General features: G+C 40.1%; 1 pseudogene; it reads right to left on the bottom strand.

The window, feature by feature from the left end:
* Nucleotides 1–2,420: 2,420 nt before the first annotated feature.
* LOC130458928 (ATP synthase subunit beta, mitochondrial-like) lies at nucleotides 2,421–3,999 on the bottom strand (annotated as a pseudogene).
* Between the last annotated feature and the right edge of the window lie 12,134 nt (nucleotides 4,000–16,133).

Below are 16,133 nucleotides of genomic sequence, written 5' to 3'. Positions count from 1 at the left end.
CTTATATTTGGTCAGAAGAAGATTCAAGGAGCAGAGACCAAAAATGAACTCCAAAGGAGAAGTCCCTTGGACAGGGAGTTAAGGACTTTTTATAGTCCTTTTCCAACATCACTTCCTGTCCCTTCCCCACTTTATAGGAATCAATCTCAATTTTTCAATTTGCCTAGCACTGCCTGGGGTGGGGGGTGGGGTGGGCAGTGGTCTTTGGAGTTGCCACCCACTCTAGCAAGTGGCTTGTGCATTCTCATACTTAGTGACTGATAAGGTATTAAGTAGGGGTACTTAAGTTTTTGATTGATTAACTTAAAAGTTGCTGATTGATAGACAAAGAGAGTCTGATTCATTCTTCATAATCCCTCCTGTGATTCTTTGGGAGACTAATCTCCTCAATGAAACATTTAACATAACCAGTTTATATCTCTAAAGATCTTCTAGCTAAAGATGCATACAAAATTGCATTTTCTAAGAGGAAATTATAATACTTGGAGCTGAGAGGGAAATAAGAGAGAGAGCAAAACCAATGTTTGCTAGGCACATTGACAAAAAGCCAATTAAGGGACAGTCCCCTTTGGCATAACAGTTTACATTCAGAATAAATGTGTTCAACCCCTTCAGCTCAATTAATTACATCCCAAATTTCATTCTGACTCTTCTGATGCAGTGTAGGGTTCTTTATGCCACTTTCTTCAACAGTTCACTTTCTTAATTTGAGGAATTAGCGAGCTTCTTTTCCTGAAAAAAAAATCAAAGCATAAACTCAGAAGATAATGAAATCAAAGCAGCTACCTGAAAAGTCTCAAAGAACAATATAAACTGGTTTTAGGCCTTAGAAGAGCTCAATAAGGAATTCAGTAACGTTAAATTTTTACATCCCAACATGGGAAGAAGATACTTAACTCTTCAACTTTTATCATTAGGTCAGTTAGAAGGAGTCTACATAGAGGACACAGGTATTAATGTTGACTATAATGAGATGATATATAAAAAATAAAATTAAAAGGAGCATAAGAGGGATGAACTGGAAAAGGTGGGAAAGGAGATGTAGGATTGTGTACATTATCTCAAATAAGACAAGAAGTACAAAAGAGATTTAACAATGGAGTGGAAAATGGTGGGTTAATAGGCATTATTTGAACTTTACTCTCATTGGAATTGACTCATTGAGGTATAAATATCTATCTTATCCTATAGGGATGTTTTGCTGAGGTCCCTTACCCCAAGTCTATTCCACTGATCCTCCTTTCTGTCTCTTAGCCAGTACCAAATTGTTTTGATGACCACTGCTTTATAGTATAGTTTGAGATCTGGGACTGCAAGGCCACCTTCCTTTGCACTTTTTTCATTATTTCCCTGGGTATCCTTGATCTTTTGTTCTTCCAAATGAACTTTGTTATTTTTTTTCTAATTCGGTAAAAATGTTTTTTTGGAAGTTCAATGGGCATGGCACTAAATAAATAGATAAGTTTGGGTAGGATGGTCTTTTTATTACGTTAGCTCATCCTGCCCATGAGCAGTCAATGTTTTTTTCTTTCCAATGGCTCAGATATAGTTTTAGTTGTATGGAAAGTGTTTTGTAGTTGTGTTCATATAGTTCCTGTGTTTTTTGGCAGATAGATTCCTAAGTATTTCATATTGTCTTGGGTGGTTTTAAATGGAATTTCTCTTTCTAATTCCTGCTGCTGTGATGTGTTGGAGATATATGGAAATTCTGATGACTTATGTGGGTTTATTTTGTATTCTGCAACTTTGTTAAAGTTGTTGACTATTTCCACTAAATTTTTAGTTGATTCTCTAGGATTCTTTAAGTAGACCATCATACCATCTGCAGAGTGATAGCTTGGTCTCCTCATTGCCAATTTTAATACCTTCAATTTCTTTTTCTTCTCTAATTGCTACTGCAGGTGTTTCTAGTACAATGTCAAATAGTAGAGGTGATAATGGGCATCCTTGTCTCACTCCTGATCTTAATGGGAATGCATCTAGTTTATCCCCATTGCAGATAATGTTGGCTGATGGTTCTAGATAGATATTGTTTATTATTTTTAGGAAAGACCCTTCTATTCCTATTCTTTCTAGTGTTTTCAATAAGAAAGGGTGTTGTATTTTGTCAAAGGCTTTTTCTGCATCTATTGAGATAATCATGTGGTTTTTGTTGGTTTGCATGTTGATATGGTCAATTAAGTGGATGGTTTTCCTAATATTGAACCAGCCCTGCATCCTTGGTATAAATCCTACCTAATCATAGTGAATAACCCTCGTGATCACTTGCTGGAGTTTTTTGGTTTTTGCTGCAACAAGTCAATTTTATTCAAAATTTAAACATTCTCCGAAGGGACACATCTTTCCCAATAAAGTTCTTGTGGAGTTCTGCTGAGCCAAGTTGAATCAGAGGAAGGGTAGGTGGTGGGCGCAGATGCCCCTCACGAGTGCTCTTCAGCCAGTTTTTCAGCTTTTGTCACGGCTTCTTCAATGGGTCCTACCATATAGAAGGCCTGCTATGGGAGATGGTTGTACTGGCCTTCCAAGACCTGTTGGAATCCCTTATTGGTTTCTTTCAGGGGGACCAGCTTCCCCATATGTCCTGTGAATACCTCAGCAACCTGGAAGGGCTGTGACAAGAAACGCTGGATTTTGCGGGCATGAGACACTATCAACTTGTCTTCCTTAGACAACTCATCCATACCAAGGATAGCAATGATATCCTGGAGGGACTTGTAGTCCTGGAGGATCTTCTGCATGCCTCGGGCAACATCATAGTGCTCATTACCAACAATATTGGGATCCATGATTCGGGAAGTGGAATCCAGGGGATCCACTGCAGGGTAAATGCCCAGCTCTGCAATAGCCCGGGACAGCACCATTGTAGCATCCAAGTGGGCAAAGGTGGTGGCAGGAGCAGGGTCAGTCAAGTCATCAGCAGGCACATAGATGGCTTGCACAGAGGTGATAGAGCCCTTCTTGGTTGTGGTAATTCTTTCCTGCATGGTACCCATATCAGTGGCCAAGGTGGGCTGTTAGCCCACAGCAGAAGGGATTATGCCTAGTAAAGCAGACACCTCTGATCCAGCCTGAATGAATTGGAAGATATTCTCAATGAAAAGCAGTACATCTTGATCTTCTTGGTCTCTGAAGTATTCAGCCACAGTGAGGCCATTCAAGGCTGCCTGGGACCAAGCACAAGGTGGTTCATTCATCTGGCCATACACCAACACTACCTTGGAAGTGGCATCCTTCAGATTGATGACACCAGATTCAATCATATCATGGTACAAGTCATTGCCCTCTTGGGTCCGTTCACCAACACCAGCAAACACAGAATAACCACCATGGGCCTTGGCAACATTGTTGATCAGCTCCATAATCAACACAATCTTACCCACACCAGCAACACCAAGTAGACCAATTTTGCCACCCTTGGAAACGGGAGCCAAAAGATCCACAACTCTGATGCCAGTGACCAGGATTTCTTGCTCCACACTCATCTCCATGAATTCAGGAGCCTCAGCATGAATAGCAGCAAACTGTTTGGTTTTGATTGGATCCCTTTCATCAATAGGCTCTCCAATCACATTCATGATTCTTCCTAGAGTCTCAGGCCCACAGGAATTTTGATTGGAGCACCAGAATCCAGGACCTTCTGCCCTCTCACCAATCCTTCAGTACCATCCATAGCAATAGTCGGGATTATGCTCTTACCCAGGTGTTGGGTGACCTCCAGAACAAGCCGGGTGTCCCTGCCCTGCACTTCGAGGGCATTGAGAATGGGGGGGGGAGGCCCTCATTGAACTGCACATCTACCACGGCCCCATTGACTGCTATGACGCGCCCACTGGCGGCCCTGCCCTTGGGGGCCACAGCAGCATAGTCCCGGGACGGATGGACCGCGGCCAGAGCCACCTGTACCAAAGTCTGAGCCTGGGGCAGTGGCGCTGAAGCACCGAGGCCCCGCAGGGCCCCTGAGGCCGAGGTGGCAACAGCACGGCCCAAGAGCCCCAACATGGTGGAGTCTGGGGAGAGACTGAGCACCTTGCTGGAGTCTTTTTGCTAGTATCCTATTTAAGATTTTTGCATCTATGTTCATTAGGGAGATTGGTCTATAGTTTTCTTTCTCCATTTTTGACCTGCCTGGCTTTGGAATCAGTACCATATTTGTGTCATAAAAGGAATTTGGTAGGACTCCCTCTTTGCTTATTATGTCAAATAGTTTGTATAGTATTGGGATTAGCTATTCTTTGAATGTTTGATAGAATTCATTTGTGAATTCATCAGGTCCTGGGGATTTTTTCTAAGGGAGTTCTTTGATAACCTGTTCAATTTCTTTTTCAGATATGGGCTTGTTTAGGTATTCTATTTCTTCCTCTGTTAATCTAGGCGATTTATATTTTTGTAAATATTCATCGATATCACCTAGATTGTCATATTTATTGCCATATACTTGGGTAAAGTAGTTTTTAATCATTGCCTTAATTTCCTCTTCATTGGAGGTGAGGTTCCCCTTTTCATCTATGATACTGTTAATTTGGTTTTCTTCTTTCCTTTTTTTAATTAGATTGACCAGTACTTTGTCTATTTTGTTTGTTTTTTTTCCAAATTACCAGCTTCTAGTATTATTTATTAATTCAATAGTTCTATCACTTTTGATTTTATTAATTTCTCCCTTAATTTTTAGGATCTCTAATTTGGTTTTCTTCTGGGGGGGGTTTAATTTATTCACTTCTAAGTTTATTGATCTTCATGTCCAATTCATTGATCTCTGCCCTCCCTAATTTGTTAATATATGAACTCAAGGATATAAATTTTCCCCTGAGTACTGCTTTAGCTGCATCCCATAAGGTTTGAAAGGATGTCTCATCATTGTCATTTTCTTCAATTAAATTATAATTGTTTCTATGATTTGTTCTCTAACCAATTTTGGAGAATCATATTATTTAATTTCCAACTATTTTTTATTTGCCTCTCCATGTACCCTTTCTGATGATTATTTTTATTGCCTTATTATCTGAAAAGGTTGCATTTATTTTTTTCTGCCTTTGTATGCCACGTTTTTATGACCTAGTATATGGTCAATCTTTGTGAATGTACCATGTGCTGCTGAAAAGAAGGTGTATTCCTTTTTGTCCCTATTTATTTTTCTCCATATATCTATTAACTCTAATTTTTCCAAGATTTCATTCACCTCTTTTACATCTTTCTTATTTATTTTTTGATTTGATTTATCTAAAATTGTTAGTGGTAGATTCAGGTCTCCCACTAGTATAGTTTTACTATCAATTTCCTCCTTCAATTCTCCTAGTTTCTTCATTAGAAATTTGGGTGCTATGCCATTTGGTGCATACATGTTGATTAGTGATATTTCCTCATTGTCTATACTTCCTTTTATCAGGATGTATTTACCTTCCCTATCTCTTTTAATCAGATATATTTTTACTTTGGCTTTGTCAGATATAATGATTGCATCTCCTGCCTTCTTTCTATCAGTTGAGGCCCAATAGGTCTTACTCCAACCTTTAATTTTGACCTTGTGAGTATCTACCCAAGTATGTTTCTTGTAGACAACATATGTTAAGACTTTGGGTTCTAATCCACTCTCCTATTCATCTGCGTTTTAAGGGTGAGTTCATTCCATTCACATTCAAATTTATGATTGTCACTTATGAATTTCCTAGCATTTTGATATCCTCTCCTAGTTCTGTCCTTTCTTCTTTTGCTATATCCTTTTAAACCAATGGCTTACTTTTAATCAATCCCTCTAATCCCCTCCTTGATATGCTTCCCTTTCTGGTCCCTCCATTTTTGTTCCCTTCTTGTTTTTTTTTTAGGGTCTGTTAAATTCCCTCCTCCCTCTCCTTCCCTCCCCTTTTGGACTCCTTCTCCCTATCCCCCTTAGTTTCCCCTTCTCCCTTACCCTGTAGGATAAGATAGAATTCAGGATCCCAATGGATCTAGGTGCTCTTCCCTCTCAGAGTTAATTTCACTGAGAGTAAGGTTTAAGTATTACCTATTAGCACGCTCTTCCTCTCCTTCTTATAAGAGTATTCTTCCCCTCCGCTTTCCATGTGTATCTTTGTGTGAAAAAGATTATTTTATTTATTTTATTTCTATTTCTTCAGGTATCTCTTGGTACCATCATCGATCCCCCCAACCTTTTTCTTTTCTTTTTTTCATATCATCTTATAGCCCTCAATGACCCAATCTTTCCCTATGATTGATTCTTCTAATTACTATATTAATGAATACAATTTTTGAGTGTTACAAATAAATTTTCCCCATATATTTATATATATATATGTATATATATATATATATATATAATTTGATCTATAGTGGATTTTTGACCCCAAAGCTGGGATCTTTGGGTTTATCATATATTGTCTTGCTGAGGTCACTTGCCCCAAGTCTATTCCACTGATCCTCCTTTCTGTCTCTTAGCCAGTACCAAATTGTTTTGATGACTGCTGCTTTGTAATATAGTTTAAGATCTGGGACTGCAAGGCCCCTTTCCTTTGTATTTTTTTTAATTTCCCTGGATATCCTTGATCCTTTGTTATTCCAAATGAACTTTGTTATGTTTTTTTCTAAATCAGTAAAGAAATTTTTTGGAAGTTCTATGGGTATGGCACTAAATAGATAAGTTTGGGTAGGATGGTAATTTTTACTATTTTGGCTGTAAACCATGGCTCGTCCTACCCAATTAATGTTTTGCCAATTGCTCAAGTCTAGTTTTAGTTGTGTGGAGAGTGTTTTGTAGTTGTGTTCATATAGTTCATATAGTTCCTGTGTTTGTCTCGGGAGGTAGATTCCTAGGTATTTTATTTTGTCTAAGGTGATTTTGAATGGGATTTCTCTTTCTAGTTTTTGCTGCTGCACTATGTTGGAGATATATAGAAATGCTGATGATTTATGCGGGTTTATTTTGTATCCCACAACTTTGCTAAAGTTGTTGATTATTTCAATTAGCTTTTTGATTGAATCTCTAGGATTCTTTAAGTAGACCATCATGTCATCTGCAAAGAGTGATAGCTTAGTCTCCTCCTTGCCTATTTTGATGCCTTCAATTTCTTTTTCTTCTCTAATTGCTACTGTTAGTGTTTCTAATACAATGTCAAATAGTAGAGGTGATAATGGGCATCCTTGTTTCACTCCTGATCTTATTGGGAATGCATTTAGTTTATCCCCATTGCAGATGATATTGGCTGATGGTTTTAGATATATATTGTTTATTATTTTTAGGAACAACCCTCCTATTCCTATGCTTTCTAGTGTTTTCAATAGGAATGGATGTTGTATTTTATCAAAGACTTTTTCTGCGTCTATTGAAATAATCATGTGATTTTTGTTTGTTTGCTTGTTGATATGGTTGATTATGTGGATGGTTTTCCTAATATTGAACCAGCCCTGCATCCTTGGTATAAATCCTACTTGATCATGGTGGATGATCCTTCTGTTCACTTGCTGGAGTCTTTTTGCTAGTATCCTATTTAAGATTTTTGCATCTATATTCATTAGGGAGATTGGTCTATAATTTTCTTTCTCTGTTTTTGATCTGCATGGTTTTGGAATCAGTACCATGTTTGTGTCATTAAAGGAGTTTGGTAGAATTCCCTCTTTGCTTATTATGTCAAATAGTTTATTTATTTATTTTTTGGGATTAACTGTTCTCTGAATGTTTGATAGAATTCACTTGTGAATCCATTGGGCCCTGGGGATTTTTTCTTAGGGAGTTCTTGACGGCTTGTTGGATTTCTTTTTCTTATATGGGATTATTTAAGAATTCTATTTCTTCTTCTGTTAGTCTAGGCAGTTGGTATTTTTGTATATATTCATCCATATCACCTAGATTGCTGTATTTTTTGCCATATAATTGGGCAAAGTAATTTTTAATGATTGCCTTGATTTCCTCTTCATTGGAGTTGATGTCCCCCTTTTCATCTTTGATGCTGTTAATTTGATTTTCTTCTTTCCTTTTTTTAATTAGATTGACCAGTACTTTGTCTATTTTGTTTGTTTTTTCAAAGTACCAGCGTCTAGTCTTATTTATTAAATCAATAGTTCTATCACTTTCGATTTTATTAATTTCTCCCTTAATTTTTAGGATTTCTAGTTTGGTTTTCTGCTGGAGTTTTTTAATTTGATAGCTTTCGAGTTTTTTTTATTTGCATTTCCAATTGATTGATCTCTGCTCTCCCTAGTTTGTTAATATATGCACTCAGGGATATGAATTTACCTCTGATTACCACTTTGGCTGCATCCCAAAAGGTTTGAAAGGATGTCTCGCCTTTGTCATTTTCCTTGATGAAATTATTGTTTCAGTGATTTCTTCTCTAAGTAAACGATTTTGGAATATCATATTGTTTAATTTCCAATTAGTTTTTTATTTGGTTTTCCACGTACCATTACTGATCATTATTTTTTATTGCCTTGTGATCTGAAAAGGCTGCATTTATTATTTCTGCTTTTCTGAATCTGTATGCCATGTTTCTGTGACCTAGTGTACGGTCAATCTTTGTGAATGTGCCATGTGGTACTGAGAAGAAGGTGTATTCCTTTTTGTCCCTATTTATTTTTCTCCATATGTCTATTAACTCTAATTTTTCTAAGATTTCATTCACTTCTTTTACATTTTTCTTATTTATTTTCTTATTTGATTTATCTAAATTTGATAATGGTTGGTTCAAATCTCCCACTAATATTGTTTTACTGTCTATTTCTTCCTTCAATTCTCCTAGTTTCTCCATTAGAAATTTGGGTGCTATATTATTTGGTGCATACATGTTGATTAGTGATATTTCCTCATGATCTAAAGTCCCTTTTAACAAAATATAATTACCTTCTTTATCCCTTTTAATCAGGTCTATTTTTGCTTTGGCTTTATCAGATATCATGATTGTAACTCCTGCCTTATTTCTATCAGTTGAGGCCCAGAAGGTCTTACTCCATCCTTTAATTCTGACCTTGTGGGTGTCTACACGCCTCATGTGTGTTTCTTGAAGATAACATATGGTAGGGTTTTGAATTCTAACCCATTCTGTGATTCGTCTACATTTTATGGGTGAGTTCATCCCATTCACGTTCAAAGTTATGACTGTCATTTGTGGACTCCCTGGCATTTTGATAACCTTCCCTAATTCTAACCTTTCTTCTTTAGCTCTAACCTTTTAATCCAGTGATTTACTTTAAATCAGTCCCCCTCGTCCCCTCCCTTGATATGTTTCCCTTTTTAGTCCCTCCCCTTTTGTTCCCTCCCCCTCTCCTTCCCTCCTCTTTTGTTTTCCCTCTCCCCTCCCCCCTTGGTTTTCCCTTCTCCCTACCCTTGTTGGGTAAGATAGAATTCAAGATCCCAATGGATCTGGATGTTTTTCCCTCTCAGAGTTGATTTCCCTGAGAGTAAGGTTTAAATAAAAACTCTCTTCCTCTCCTTCTTAGAAGAGTTTTCTTCCCCTCCCCTTCCCGTGGGAATCTTTGTGTGAGAAAGATTATTCTATTTGATTTTTCTTTTTCCCCTATTTACACATTACATTTTCCATATATTAATATATATAGATTGATATAAATGTAGTCCTTATAGAAGAGAGTTTGAATAAATGAAAAGATAACAATTTTCTCCTTTTCCCTTTTTATCATATTTACCTTTTCAGGTATTCCATGCTCTTTGTTTTTCGATATCGAACTTTCCACAGAGCTCTGGTCTTTTCTTTGCAAAAAGTTGGAAATCTTCTATTTTGTTGAATGCCCATACTTTCCCTTGGAAGTATATAGTCAGTTTTGCTGGATAGCTGATTCTTGGTTGAAGACCCAGCTCTCTTGCCTTTCTGAAAATCATGTTCCATGCCTTACGATTATTCAGAATGGAACTTGAAAGGTCTTGTGTGACCCTGATTGGCATTCCTTTTTATCTAAATTGTCTTTTTCTGGCTTCTTGTAGGATTTTTTTCTTTTGCTTGAAAGCTTTGGAATTTGGCAATTACATTCCTGAGAGTTGTCTTTTGGGGATTTAGTGTAGAGGGTGTTCTGTGAGCTCTTTCAGTGGCTGTATTGCCCCCTTGTTCTAGAATCTCTGGGCAATTTTCTTTGATTATATCTTGTATTACAATGTCGAGTTTGCTCTTTATTTCTGGATTTTCTGGTAGTCCAATTATTCTTAAATTATCTCTTCTTCCTCTATTTTCCAAGTCTGTCACCTTGCCAGTGAGATATTTTATGTTCTCTTCTAATTTCTTGATCTTTTGGCTTTGCTTTATTGATTCTTGCTCTTTTACCTGCTCGTTGTCTTCCAGTTTTCTAATTCTGACCTTTAAAGCCTGGTTTTCCTTTTCAGTTTGGTCAAACCAGTTTTGTAGTTGCGTGAAAATCTTTTGCATTAATTCCCACTTTTCCTGCCAGAAGGCTTCCATCTTTTTGATCATTTTCGATTCAAATTCTTCAAAAGTTTGTGGAGAGTTTCCATTTCCTTTGGAAGGTTTCGGCGCATTTGCTTGTGTTTCTTCTTCTATCTCCTCTGTTTTTTGTATTTTTGCTCCATAAAATGTGTCCAAAGTTGCCCCCTTCTTGTTTTTCTTGTTGTTTTGAGGCTTTTTTGCTTCTGTGCTGTTTGCCATCTCTATCTGAGTGAGGGGGGCTGGCTCTTCTGTTATCTGTCTGGTGTTCAGTGGCTTTAGCCCCTGGAAAATTGTCTGTCTTACCCAGGAAGCCTGGAATTGCTGGTGTTTTGGTGGTGTTACTACCCTCCTTAGATCCCTCCCAATGCTTCTCTGTTGCTTTACTTCTATGCTTTGAGCCTGGCTTGACACTCTCAGATGTATTTCAATGCCTTTGCTGGCCAGAGGAGCCTGCACTCTGAGGGGGAGGGGCCGAGGCTTCCTGGAGCTCCAAGGGCTGGTGATAGGATTAACCTCAGACTGAGTATTCCCTAAGGAAGGGATCTTTGGTGAGACTCAGATGGAAGGATCTGGTCAGGGGGCTATAGGCTCCCCCGTCTCTCTCTGTTTCCCTGCTGTCTGGGTTGTGAATTTTAAAAGCCTCCATCTTGGTCTAGCACCCCCAAAAAATTGTGCACACTCACACTACATGGGCATGTGCTAGTCAATGACAAATCAGAAATAACTAACTGCCCACCTGGGCTGTCCTAAGCCAAGCTAGAGCCACCATTAGCACTTGTGAGGCACAGGAAGTGAGGTAGGGGACAGCCTCTGGAATTCGCTCACTTCCTGTGGAGAGAGCTAGATGCCAGTTCGTGTGAGGACCTTGGACAGGGAGGAGGCCCGCAGACAGCTTCCCTTCAGATTGGTCACATGAATCAAGGACTGATTCCTTCCACCTTGGCCCTTTGGTCCTAAACTCCCTCTGCCTTGGTCAGAGGTTGAGTAGCCCCTTTCCCTTTTCTCCTCTCTCCTTCTCTCCCTCTCCTTTTCCCTACTCCCATTGTGATTAACCCTCCATAAACTCCATTCTGACTTGAGTGTTTCATTTTAGGAATTTCATAAGTAAATTCCTTGGCGGCCATTGTTCAATATTATAACAATCTTAAAAGGTGAAATTTTCACCACAACAGGGTGCCCCCTCGACTGGCTCAGGTTGTTTTCAGGGTGGGGCCTTCAGAATAGCTGGCTCCCAAGGCCCTTTTGCCTGCTCTGAGGTTCCTGCTGCTGCCTCGGCGGATTCAGTGCTCTGGGTTGGGGGGGATGGGTCCTGGGACCTTCCTTTTGCCTACCCCTTAGATCCGTGTGATCTCGGGTTCTGACTTTTGGGGGGCCATATCTTTTGATCCAGGTCCAGGAGGAGTGTTCCCGGGGTCTATTCTTTTGTTTGTTTTGAGTTTCGGTGCTCTAGGAGCATTCAGTTTGAGATCGGTAAGGAAGGGTTTCTGGAGCTCTGAACTTTAGCTTTCTCTAAGCTGCCATCTTGACCGGAAATCCTTTTCCCTTTCTTTCATATCTACCTTTTCATGTTTCTCTTGCTCTTTCTGTTTGGATATCAAACCTTCCACTGAGTTCTGGTCTTTTCTTTACAAATACTTAGAAATCTTCTATTTTATTGAATGCCCATACTTTCTCCTGGAAGTATATAGCCAGTGTTGATGGATAGGTGATTCTTGGTTGAAGACCCAGTTCTCTTGCCTTTCTGAATATCATGTTCCAGTACTTGCAGTCCTTTAGTGTGGAAGCTGCCAAGTCTTGTGTGATCTTGATTGGTGCTCCTTGGTATCTGAATTGTCTCTTTTTGGCTTCTTGTAGAATTTTCTCCTTAGTTTGAAAGCTTTGGGATTTGGTAATTACATTCCTGGGAGTTGTCTCTTGGGGATTTAGTATAGAGGGTGTTCTATGAACTCTTTCAATGCCTATTTTACCCCCTTGTTCAAGAACATCAGGGCAATTTTCTTGGATGATTTCTTGTAGTATGGTGTCACAATTTCTGTTTATTTCTGGTTTTTCAGGTAGACCAATGATTCTCAAATTGTCTCTCCTTCCTCTGTTTTCCTGGTCTGTCACCTTGTCAGTGAGATATTTTATGGTTTTTTTTTTTCTAATTTGTCAGTCTTTTGACTTTGATTTATTAATTCTTGCTGTTTTGAAAGATCATTGTCTTCCAGCTGCCTAATTCTGGTCTTTAAGGACTGGTTTTCCTTTTCAGTTTGGTCTACCCTGCTTTTTTGTGGCTTCCAGCTGTTTCTCCAATTGGGAGTTCTTGTCTCTTAGACAGTTGTTCTCTCTTTGAATTATTTCCCATTTTTCTTACCAGAAGGCTTCCATATTTTGAATAAGCTCTGATTTGAATTCTTCCAGAGCTTTTGGACAATTTCCATTTTTTTGAAGGTTTTGATTTTGTTTGAATTTCATCCTCTTTTCCCTCTGTAGCCTGGGTTTTCCCTCTGTAAAAAATTTCAAGAGTCAATGTCTTCTTCCTGTTTTTCTTGGAGGGTGTCTGTTGATCCTGGGCAGAATGAGCCATTACTGTGGTGGTTTTTCCTTCCCTTTTTAGCCAGAAATCTGAGTGAGATGTTCAGATTCTCTGTTTATGGAGTTAAGGAGCACGGCTTTTGCCTGAGGCAAGCTCTTGAATCTCTGCAGCCTCTGCTATTTGCTAGAGCACCCATGGTCTGAGCTCTCCAGTGCACAGAGGTTTCCTGTGTAACTGCTCTCAGTGGTAGATCCCTGGCAGTCCTAGTCAGCTCCCAAGGACCTGGAGGTGCTCCTTGCTCACTCTAGAGGTGTCCCTTGCTCACTTGCTGTTTTTGGTGCACACTGGCTCTGACTCTGGCTTCGTAGGTAGGGTGGGGGAGGGTAGATTGGCTCACATTTGGGTGGGAGCTTTTTCTCCTTCTTATAGTGTGGAAATGCTCAAACTCCACATACCTTCAATGCTGCACCCTACTGTTGAGTCCCTGTTCTTCCAAAGATGGTTTTTATGTTTTTTTGAGGTAGTCTATTTCGATGGGTGCTAGGGAGAGGAAGTGTCTCGAGTCTAGACTGCCACCATGCTTACCCAGAAGTCTGCTTCAGAGCCATTTTAAAACACACACTATCTCTTACCCAACTCTCACCTGTGACTCCAAGAAGTTGTAGTATGCACAGCAGTGACACCCTAGAGAAACTCTTTTGGCAGAAAGGCTAAATCAAGTTTAGGATAACCAGAAGATTCAGACCATTGTGTCAGGGGGATGTCTATCCCATGCTTGTGAAGATCTTCCCTTTCAGAATGGGCGGATGTGAAGAATTTGTTGTAGTGGCCATGAAAGAGGCTGAAGCAGGAGCTGTGGAGAACTTAGAGATTGGTCAGATATTAAATATGCCAAAGTCATCCACTGGATCCTGGGACATCGCCAGTTGTCTTGGCTTTGTTTCCTGACTTTGTTGCCACTGAACTTCTATGATTCTGGAAGAAGAATGAAGTTAACAAATTTGTGCAATTTTGTGTCACTTCAATTCATGGCATGAGTCAAGATATCACCCATGATGTCAAAAATGAAGGATGAACAAGAGTCAACATACACGTCTACAATGTGTAGACCACATGTTTGTTGTCTTTGCATACTTTACTATTCATCAGTTCTTATAGATGCATTAATTGCATTCATAATTTCTTAAAGCAAAGTAATATTTTGTTACATTCACATACCAAAACTAATATAGCCATTTCCCAATAAATAGGAATCTATGTTGTTTCCAGTTCTTTGCTGCTATAAATCCTCCATCAGTCACTAATGTGATTTTTGTAAACAACAGATCCAGGCATGCCCCCCCACACACACACACACTGGTAACTTCCTACTGCCTCCAGGGTCAAATAAAAAATGCTTCCCTTGGCATTCAAAACTCTTCATAACCCAGACCTGTCCTATCCTTCCAATCTTCTTACACTTTGTACCCCACTATAGATCCTTCAATCCAATGACACTGGCCACCTACCTGTTCCACATACAAGACACTCATTCCATCGCTCAGCTCTAGGTATTTTTTACTCTGTCCCCCATGTCCCAACTGCTGACCTCCCTGGCTTTTATTGTTGTTTGTCCTTCATTTTCAAATAGGACCAATGACATCATGGGGTGATGTCTTGACTTGTGAATGAACTTCCAAGGCAGAGTTGCAGTTTCATCCTCACTCTCTTTTCCAGAGACATCCAAGCCCAATAGCAAGCCCCAAATTGGGCAACTAGTAATGACCCAAGATGCAATGGATGACTTTGGCATTTTAGATGTCTGACCAAAGTTCTAACTGTTCCACAGTCTCTGCTTCAGGCTATTGGAACAAATTGTTTTTATCTACCTATCCCTCCATCATTCCTAGAAGTCTTCACATGCTTGGAGTAGATGCACCCCTAACTTACCAAAGAGTTTGTGACTCACTGATTACCTCAGTCTTGTTAGCCCATTTGCCCAAATTGTTTATTGGGGTGTGGCTGCTCTGCATACTATAGATTCTTGGAACTATAAGTGAGAGTTAAGTGCCAGGTAGACACCAAAAGGAGATGAGCAGCCCTGAAAACGACTCAGCAAGCTCTCACCCTAGAGAAGCTAGTCTTCCTTGAACATCCATATATCTTAATAGGAAACACTTCATAAACACCTGTGGCTTATTCTCATCAAAAATGGTACTGAATATCTTATAAGAAATGCAATTTTCTTTTTGCCAATAGGATGGGAAGGGAGAGAGGAAATAGGTTTCTGTTCATTATTCAAAGTAAAGTTGGGAGTGCTGCAGCTATAAATGATTGCTTGCACTTTCAGATGTAGTCAACAATATTTTACTGAACTATTTTATGTTGCCAAAAAAGATCTCTCCCAAAGTCATTTGTAAATGTAACATAAAAGTAGTCTAAGTCAAGCTTCAGGCACATTCAAACCCCGAGACCTCCATATGAACAGGTAGACTAAATCAAGGAGTGTGGTCTGCCGTGGCCACAATAGCCACAAATGCACAGTGTCAGCCCAACACCCCCCTCAAGTGAATTGATCTGGCTGAAAGGGAAGGACTGACCTCCATTATAGAATATAGGAGAATAGTTGTTGAAGTGAAATTCCAGTTCAAGCTTCTTGGTCATTCTGGTGGGCAACAGAGAACTCTCCAAAAAGGGAGGAGGAAGAGAAGGAGTAGGAGCAGGAGCAGAAAGAGCAGGAAAGAGAGAGGAGGAAGAGAAAAGAAAAGGAGGTGGGGAGAAGGAAGGGGGGGGAAAGAAGGAAGGAGGATGGAGGAGGAGGAGGAGGAGCATAGAGGAGGAGCATGGAGGAGGAGGAGGAGGAGGAGGAGGATGGAGGAGGAGCATGGAGGAGGAGGAGGAGGAGGAGCATGGAGGAGGAGGAGGAGGATGGAGGAGGAGGAGGATGGAGGAGGATGGAGGAGGATGGAGGAGGAGGAGGATGGAGGAGGATGGAGGAGGAGGAGGAGGATGGAGGAGGAAGAGAAGGAGGAGGAGGATGGAGGAGGAGGGGGAGGAGGAGGGAGGAGGAAGAGGAGGAGGAGGAAGAGGAGGATGGAGGAGGAGGAGGAGGATGGAGGAGGAAGAGGAGGAGGAGGAGGATGGAGGAGGAGGGGGAGGAGGAGGGAGGAGGAAGAGGAGGAGGAGGAAGAGGAGGAGGAGGAAGAGGAGGAGGAGGAGGATGGAGGAGGAGGAGGAGGTGGATGGAGGAGGAAGAGGAG

The sequence above is a fragment of the Monodelphis domestica genome, chromosome 4 (assembly GCF_027887165.1).
Source record: "Monodelphis domestica isolate mMonDom1 chromosome 4, mMonDom1.pri, whole genome shotgun sequence".
NCBI lineage: Eukaryota > Metazoa > Chordata > Mammalia > Didelphimorphia > Didelphidae > Monodelphis > Monodelphis domestica.
Note: the sequence above shows the minus strand (reverse complement) of the source record. Positions and strands in the feature narration are given on the sequence as shown.